At 38.9% G+C, this 9,179-nt stretch overlaps 1 pseudogene; it reads right to left on the bottom strand.

Annotated features, from left to right (window-relative positions):
* Positions 1 to 1,544: 1,544 nt before the first annotated feature.
* On the bottom strand, positions 1,545 to 1,827 carry LOC109565571 (small ribosomal subunit protein eS21 pseudogene; annotated as a pseudogene).
* Positions 1,828 to 9,179: the final 7,352 nt, after the last annotated feature.

The following is a 9,179-nucleotide window of genomic DNA, read 5'->3' as shown; positions in this document are numbered from 1 at the left end:
TGGACATGACTGAGATTTCACTCTGAATCCAGAAAGTGTCTATTCCCTGGAAAGTGGTGGTACAAATGTTGGTTAGCAGTAGCAGACAGGGGCCTTTTCAGTAAGGTTGAAGGAAATCCTTTTGTATATGTTTTTTTGAAATATATGAAATCTTCATGGTGCAAGGTGTAAGGAGGTTGTTGTTGTTCAGTTGTTAAGTCGTGTCTGACTCTGCAACCCCACAGACTGCAGCATGACAGTTTCTCTGTCCTCCACTAACTGCCAAAGCTTGCTCAGATTCATGACCATTGAGTCAGTGATGCTATCTAACCATCCCATCCTCTTTTGCCCCTTTCTCCTTTTGTTGTCAATCTTTCCCAGCATCAGAGTCTTCCAACAAGACATCTCTTTGCATCAGGTAGCCAAAGTATTGGAGCTTCAGCTTCAGCAACAGTGTTTCTGATGAATGTTCAGGGTTGATTTCCAAACCTAGGCCAAGGAGTGGACGCTTCTCCTGTGAGCCAGCTGAAGGTCTTACCTCTTTGACTGAACCACCAAAAGGACCTGGGTTTGGTGTGCAAGCAGGCCTTTAATTTATATTTACTGTAAATATGTCAGTGGAGAAATAAAATATGAATCTCCTATCTACCTAAAAAAACAAAAGGAGTCTTCTCCTGCATCATAATTTGAAAGCATTGATTGTTTGGTATTCAAACTTCTTAATGGTCCAACTCTTCTTTATAGTCCATCCATACATAACTACTGGAAAAACAGTAGCTTTGACTTCATGGACTTTTGTCAGCAAAGTGATGTCTCTGCTTTTTAATATGCTGTCTAAGTTTGTTATAGATTTTCTTCCAAGGAGCAAGTGTCTTTTAATTTTATGGCTACAGTCACTGTCTGCAGTGATTTTAGAGACCAAGAAAATAAAATCTGTCAGTGCTTCCATTTTTTCCCCTTCTATTTGCCATGAATTGATGAGACCAGATGTGAGGATCTTACTTTTTTTAATGCTGAGTTTCAAGTCAGCTTTTTCACTTCCCTCTTTCACCTCATCAGTAGGCTCTCTTCCTTTCCTCTCCATTTTCTGCCTCTAGAGTGACACCACCTGCATATCTGAAGTTGTTGATATTTCTCTTTAGCCACAGAAGAGGCAGTAGCCTGTGCAAAAGAAAATTTCTGTATGTGAAACATACAGACCATGACAAAAACATAAATATTCTTTGATTTTTATATCCGAAAACATATTTATATAGACAAAGGATACTGTATGAAATCTATTTGCCAGAACTTAAATGGTCCATTAGGCCATTAAAATGTCCAGTAAATGTAGTAACAGACTTCCTTGGTTTGTATGTTTAACAAGTGGGACAAGTAAGGTAGGCACTTTTTGAAACCTTGTTAACATTTTCCCACCAATATTGACTCATGAATGCCTTTATTTTGTCAATAAACAAATAGTTCAATGCACGTACAGTGGGGAAGAGTGGGAATTTTTTTTTTTTTTTTTTTTTAGGTTTTCACTATTTATTTATAACAAATATTCCATGTCTGGGATCCTCTTGTCAGAAGTTCTCTGAGATGATGCCGTCGGCCTTGGCCAGCCAGAGAATGGAGTCATCTGACTCGCCCATCCTGCGAACGGCCCCGCAGATAGCATAGGTTTTAAACTGGCGGTTGAACCTGCCTGTCACCTTGTCAACCTCGGCCACGTTCATCTGGATGGATGCGTGGTCCTTGGCACCAATGAAGCGGTTGCTGGCGGAGCATTTCTGCGGCACATACGGGGCCACGAACTCACCAGAGTCATTCTGTATGTTGAGCGAGTGTCTCAGGCCCCGCATAGTCCCCTTTGCTAGGACACTGGCCACACAGCCCACCTGATGGTACAACGATGAGCACAAGCACAGGAGGAGTGGGAATTTTTAAAGTCTGTAGCAGGACTGAACTGTTATTTGGTCCAAATTTGGTAAATGGGAATCCCACAATCATTTGCTCAATAGCTTTAAACAAAAAGGCAGTGTCAGTAATGGTTCTAACAAGGCAGGTATGGCCATGCCACAGAGTCCAGTTGCTCTAGTACCTTTTTGGCTATAACACCCTATATAGGTAATTGGTGACCTCTGTTTTTGTTGAGTGAATATCCTAAGGACAAACACTTTTTATATACAGAAAGGCAAAAGGAAATCTGAAAATTTGGATACTCAAGGGCAGGTGGGTTCATTAAATTCTCCTTTAAGTTGTTATAGGCTGTGTCATCCAGTTCTCCTCATAAACATTGGGTTGGTATTGTTATTATTCAGTGAAAAATGCAGAAATTTAGCTACAAGAGAAATTTAAAATCTGTTTTTTGCAATAACCAACTCGCCTGAGAAAAACTAAGAGTTGGTGTTTAGTTTGGGGTTTGGAGAAACTTAGGACACCATGAAGTATATCTGAATCTAGGTGAAGCCCTTGTTTTGATATCAGATTCCCTAAACACTGAACTTGGGGATGGGAAAATAGCAGTTTTGGGGACGATCTTTCCACTGAAGACCAAAAGCTTTAGCAAGTGGGTGCTGTCTTCAGGTTAGGAGAGTTGAGGTGAGCAAAGAAGCAAATCATCCACATATTGCAACACAGTAGAACTTACAGGGCACTTTTTAACACCAAGCTCAGCCTTCAAGATTTATAAGAAATAAGAACTCCAAGTAAAATCTTGAGTCATTATTGTCCCAGTGAATTATTTTTCTTCCCCAGTGAAGGCAAAAAAAGTATCTGCTAGCTTCATCAACTGGAATACTGAAGAATGCACTGTATAAATCTACTGCAGTAAAGAATTTGCTTCCAATAGAAGTGGATGCTAGTAATGCATTGAGAGATAACAATGTTGTTTATTGTTGTTATTACAATGTTGTTTATTACTCAGAGGTCCTGAACAAGCTCTACCTTCAGTCCTTAGATTTTCTCACTAGTATAATAGGAGTATTTTACCAGACATTGTTAAAATAAAAATATTGCAGATATTAAGCCTTGAGCCTTATAATCTATTACAGGTTTTAAATCTTGAAGTTCTTCCTCACTTATGGGATAGCGATTAGCTCTGGGAAGAGATTCTGAGAGATCTATTTGAACACTGATGAGAAGTACACTGTGAATTTTGTCAATATCATTTGGAGATTTTGCCCATAAGAAGGATGGTGGCTGAATCAATAGAGCCAAATAATCAGTGTTTCCAGAATCAGCTCTACTATACTCAGAGACAGAGCAAATAAAAGACATCGAAAGGTCATTTGATTCACCTGGTTGGTTGCTTTGATTGCTACAGTTGACCCTTGAACAACATAGTGGCTAAGAGCTATGAATTTCTGAACTGCTAAAATTTTGAGAAAAACTTTACAATCAGAGTCAACCAACTGCAGAAGTACTACTATAGTACTTATTTAGGAAAATTTCAGCATATAAGTGAACTCAGGCAGTACAGACCAGTGTTGTTCAAGGGTCAACTGCATTACAAAATTTTAGAATTATATCCCCCTTTCAAGAGTAAGAAATTCCACTATGATGCTTTCCTAAGAAGTCTTTGCCTAATAAATGGACAGTTGCTGAGGAGCAAAAGACAAAAGGATTCACATGTCTCAAAGGGTTTAATAAAAGGAACTAAGTTCAGAGATGGAAACCTTTTGAGGTTCATTAAAGATCCCAGTATTTGAACTTGCAGTACTCTGAGGCAAGGGCTGCTTTATGTTAGTTGGGTTGAGCTCTTAGAGTGGCTCCAGTGTCAATTAGGACAGCACGGCTATAATGGAACAGCCCAATTCCCAGGGAGTCAGGCCAAAGGCTTAACAGTGCAGTTCCAATAGAACAGCCCCTATTCTGAAAGGTACCAAGCTAAAGCCTGCACTGGCACCGTTTCAGTGAAACAGTCTCTGTTCCAAAAGAAATTGGCCCCAAAGCTAGCAGAGTTCCAATTGAAACAGCCTGATTTCAAAATACTATCAGGCTGAAGTGCCAAGCAACTACTTACAGACAGAATAAAGCTTAAACAAAAAACATGGAGCCTTAAAATGTGTCCCAAACAAAACCTGGGAGAACTTCAAAACATAAAGAAAGCATAAGCTCAGATCCAAAAGAAAGACTTACCTTCAAACCCCAGGGTTGATGGAAAAGCACTGTGCGATAATGGACTAAATGTTGACCTCTGTGCTCATCAGCCTCAGAGTCACTGAATGTCTTCTCTGGACCCCCATGCATACCACAGAAATTACTTAAATATATTTCCAGTTATTTCTCCAGTAAAAATGGGCTTTTCAGTATCAGCAAATAATTGCGATTCAGGGTCTGCAACCATGGTGAGCCATGTGTAAGTCCTAGCACATCAAGGAGAAAATAACTCTTTTAAAGAGGAGAAAAGGAAACTGGGAGGGCTGAAGTAAGCACAGCTCATTGAAGGAGTTGAGATTCAAAAAAGCATAGTGCCTTTTTAAAAATTTCAATTTAAGAAAAAATTTAACTTGGAAGATGATTGCCAGTATGTTGTGTTGGTTTCTGCCATACAGCAAAATGAATCAGCTATAAGTGTACATATACCTCCTCCATCATGAGCCTCCTTCCTATCCCGCCATCCCACCCCTGTAGGTCTTCACAGAGCATGAAGCTGGACTCCCTGTGTTATGCCAGTTTACTTCTACTTATCTATTTTACACATGGTAGTGTATGTATATGTCAATGCTAGTCTCTCAATTCATCCCACCCTCCCCTTCTCACACGGTGTCCTCAAGAACATTTTCTATGTCTGCATCCCCATTGCTGTCCTACGAATAGGTTCATCAGTACCTTTCCTCTAGATTACATATGTATGATTTAGTATATGATATTTCTTTTTCTCTTTCTGACTTACTTCACCCTGCTCTAGGTTCATCCACCTCACTACAATGTTCATTTTTATGGCATATTGAATTGTGGGCTTCCCTGGTGGCTCATTGGAAAAGTATCCACCTACCATGAAGAGATACAGGAGACACAGATTCAGTCCCTGAGGCAGAATGATCTCCTGGAGGAGAGTATGGCAACCCAATCCAGTATTCTTGCCTAGGGAAATCCATGGACTGAAAAGCCTGGAGGGCTACAGTCGAGAGGGTTACAAAGAGTTAGATATGACTTAAGCATCTGAGCAGGCAGACATGTAATGTTCCATTCCATTCTGTTGTATATACGTATCACAACTTCTATTGTAAATAGTGCTGCAGTGAACATAGGGGTACATGTGTCTTTTTGAATCATATATTTTTTCCAAGGTATATGCCCAGTGGTGAAATTGCTGAGGTTATGGCAGTTTTATTCCAAGTTTTTAAGGAATCTTCATATCGTTCTCCATAGTGGCTGTATCAATTTACATTACCACCAATAGTGCAAGAAGATTTTCTTTTCTCCAAGTTCTCTCCACCCTTTATTGTTTGTAGGTTTTTTGATCATGGCCATTCTGATTGGAACCAGTCTGTTGTTCCATGGCCATTTCTAAATGTTGCTTCCTGACCTGCAAACAGTTTCTCAAGAGGCAAGCCAGGTGGTCTGGTATTCCCATCTCCTTCAGAATTTTTCACAGTTTATTGTGATCCACACTGTCAAAGGCTTTGGTAGAGTCAATAAAGCAGAAATAGATGTTTTTCTGTGAGTCTCTTTCTTTTTTGATGATCGAGCAGATGTTGGCAATTTGATCTCTGGTTCCTCTGCCTTTTCTAAAACCAGCTTGAACATCTGGAAGTTCACGGTTCACATATTGCTGAAGCCTGGCTTGGAGAATTTTGAGCATTACTTAATAACTTGTGAGATGAGGGCAGTTTGGTGGTAGTTTGAGCATTCTTTGGAATTGCCTTTCTTTGGGATTGGAATGAAAACTGACCTTTTCCAGTCCTGTGGCCACTGCTGAGTTTTCCAAATTTGCTGACATATTGAGTGCAGCACTTCACAGCACCATTTTTTCGGATTTGAAATAGCTCAACTGGAATTCCATTACCTCCACTATCTTTGATCGCAGTGATGCTTCCTAAGGCCCACTTGACTTCACATTCCAGGGTGTCTGGCTCTAGGTGAGTGTGAGTGATCACACTGTTGTGATTATCTTGATTCCTGAAGATCTTTTTTTGTACAGTTCTTCTGTGTATTCTTGCCACCTTTTCTTAATATCTTCTGTTTCTGTTAGGTCCATATCATTTCTGTGCTTTATTTAACCCATCTTTGCATGAAATGTTCCCTTGGTGTCTCTGATTTTCTTAAAGAGATCTCTGGTCATTCCCATTCTATTGTTTTCCTCTATTTCTTTGCATGGAGTGCTGAGGAAGGCTTTCTTATCTCTTCTTGCTATTCTTTGGAACTCTGCATTCAAATGGGTATATCTTTCCTTTTCTCCTTTGCTTTTTGCTTCTCTTCTTTTCACAGCTATTGGTAAGGCCTTCTCAAACAGCCATTTTGCTTTTTTGCATTTCTTTTTCTTGGGGGTGGTCTTGATTCCTGTCTCTTGTACAATGTCACAAACCTCCATCCATAGTTCATCAGGCACTCTGTCTATAAGATCTAGTCCCTTAAATATATTTCTCACTTAAACTGTATAGTCATAAGGAGTATATCAAGGCTGTATATTGTCACCCTGCTTATTTAACTTATATGCAGAGTACATCATGAGAAACACTGGGCTGTAGGAAGCACAAGCTGGAATCAAGATTACCAGGAAAAATATCAATAACCTCAGATATGCAGATGACGCCACCCTTATGGCAGAAAGTGAAGAGGAACTAAAAAGTCTCTTGATGAAAGTGAAAGTAGAGAGTGAAAAAGTTGGCTTAAAGTCCAACATTCAGAAAACTAAGATCATGGCATCTGGTCCCATCACTTCATGGCAAATAGATGGGGAAACAGTGGAAACATTGGCTGACTTTTTTTGTGGGGGGACTCCAAAATCACTGCAGATGGTGATTGCAGCCATGAAATTAAAAGGTGCTTACTCCTTGGAAGGAGAGTTCTGACCAACCTAGACAGCATAGTAAAAAGTAGAGACATTACTTTGTCAACAAAGATCCATCTAGTCAAGACTATGGTTTTTCCAGTAGTCATGTATGGATGTCAGAGTTGGACTATAAAGAAAGCTGAGCGCAGAAGAATTGATGCTTTTGAACTGTGGTGTTGGCGAAGACTCTTGAGAGTTCCTTGGACTGCAAGGAGATCCAACCAGTCCATTCTAAAGGAGTTCAGTTCTGGGTGTTCATTGGAAGTACTGATGTTGAAGCTGAAATTCCAATACTTTGGCCACTTGATGCAAAAAGCTGACCTATTTCAAAAGACCCTGATGCTGGGAAAGATTGAGGGCAGGAGGAGAAGGAGATGACAGAGGATGAGATGGTTGGATGGCATCACCAACTCAATGGACATGGGTTTGGGTAGACTCCGGGAGTTGGTGATGCACAGGGAAGCCTGGCATGCTGCAGTTCATAGGGTCACAAAAAGTAGGACACGACTGAGCGACTGAACTGACTGAACTGAATTCTGATTCGTATAAGATGATGCCTTATTGTAGTTTTGATTTATTGACTGAGCTGTTGTCAGGCAAGAAGAAAATTTTCTTTTCCTTTGGGTTCTGCCATTGTATAGGTCATAAGAGCATCCCCTTCTGACTTCCTCACTCTATTTTAATTGAGTTTCTCTTTATCAATATTTACAATCAATATGGCTGATTTAGGGTAAATCCAAGAAAGTAAGATAACCATCTATCAGGAGTGAAATATTTTATTTCTTTATAAATTGGGAATATTAGCCAGAATTACCACCCACAGGGGGACCTACTCCAGTGCTGCATTGAGGCTGATAAAAGTTTCTTTGTGCCTTTTGCTCATGTTATTATACTATCCACTCAGCTCCTATCTTTCATGTCTTCCTTTCAACGTAATGGCTAAGTTTATTTCCCAATGATTTTTTATATCTGACTTTCCCCCTCAGTTTTATTAAGGTATACAAATAAAATTTTATATAAATTTAAGGTATAAGGAATGATGATTAAGAATTGATTATCACAATAAAGTCAGTTAACACATCAATCATACAAAGCTCTATATTATGTTGGGGGGAAACATTCAAAATCTACTCTTTTACTAAACTCAAGTATACAATAAAGACTATAAGACATTGATGAAACAAATTGAAGACATAAAATTAAAAGATATCTCATGTTCATGCATTGAAATAATTAATAATTCTTTGTTATTGTTAAAATGTCTATACTACTCAAAGCAATTTATAGACTATATGCAATTTCTATAAAATTTTCAATGACATTTTACAGAAATAAAATAATAAACAATGTTAAAATTCATATGACATCAGAAAAGACCTTAATAGCCCTTAAAGACCTTAATTGCTTAAAAGCAATCTTGAAAAGGAAAAGCAAAGCTGGAGGCAATTATGCTCCATGCTTTCAGGATATATTGCAAAGCTTTAGTAATCAAAGCAGTATGCCCTGACATAGAAATAGACACATAGACTGATTGAATAGAATAGGAAGTCTAGATATAAACCCATGCATATATGATCAACTAATACTGACAAGTCATCAAATGGACTAAGTTGCTCAACATCAGTAATTATCAGGGAAATGCAAATCAAAACCATAATGAGATATTACCTCATACCTTTTAGTGTCTATTACAAAAAAAGACAAGAGGTAACAAGTGTTAATGAGGATGTGGAGAAAATAAAACAGTTGTGCATTGTTGGTTTGAGTGTAAATTGGTATAGCCACAATAGAAAAGAGTAGGGAGAATCCATGAAAAAAAAATTTTTTTTTAATCTACCATATGTTGTTTATGGGCTTCCCTGGTGGCTCAGTGTAAGGAATCCACCTACAATGCAGGAGCTGCAGGAGACAAAAATTCAAACACTTGGTTGGGAAGATGGAGGAGGGCATGGCAACCCACTCCAGTATTCTTGCCTGGAGAATACCATGGACAGAGCAGTGTGGCCGGCTATAGTCTATAGGGTCACAAAGAATCAGACATGACTGAAGCAACTTAGCATGCATGGACACATGCTGTTTATAGCTTGCTGTGCAAAAGCTTTTAAGTATCATTTGTTTATTTTTACTTCTATTTCATTATTCTAGGAGTGGGTCAAAGGGAATCTTACTGCAGTTTATGTCAAAGAGTGTTCTGTCTATGTTTTCCTCCAAGAGTTTT

The sequence above is a fragment of the Bos indicus genome, chromosome 11 (genome assembly GCF_029378745.1).
Source record: "Bos indicus isolate NIAB-ARS_2022 breed Sahiwal x Tharparkar chromosome 11, NIAB-ARS_B.indTharparkar_mat_pri_1.0, whole genome shotgun sequence".
In the NCBI taxonomy this organism is placed as follows: domain Eukaryota; kingdom Metazoa; phylum Chordata; class Mammalia; order Artiodactyla; family Bovidae; genus Bos; species Bos indicus.
This window is presented reverse-complemented; position numbering and strand designations above follow the sequence as displayed.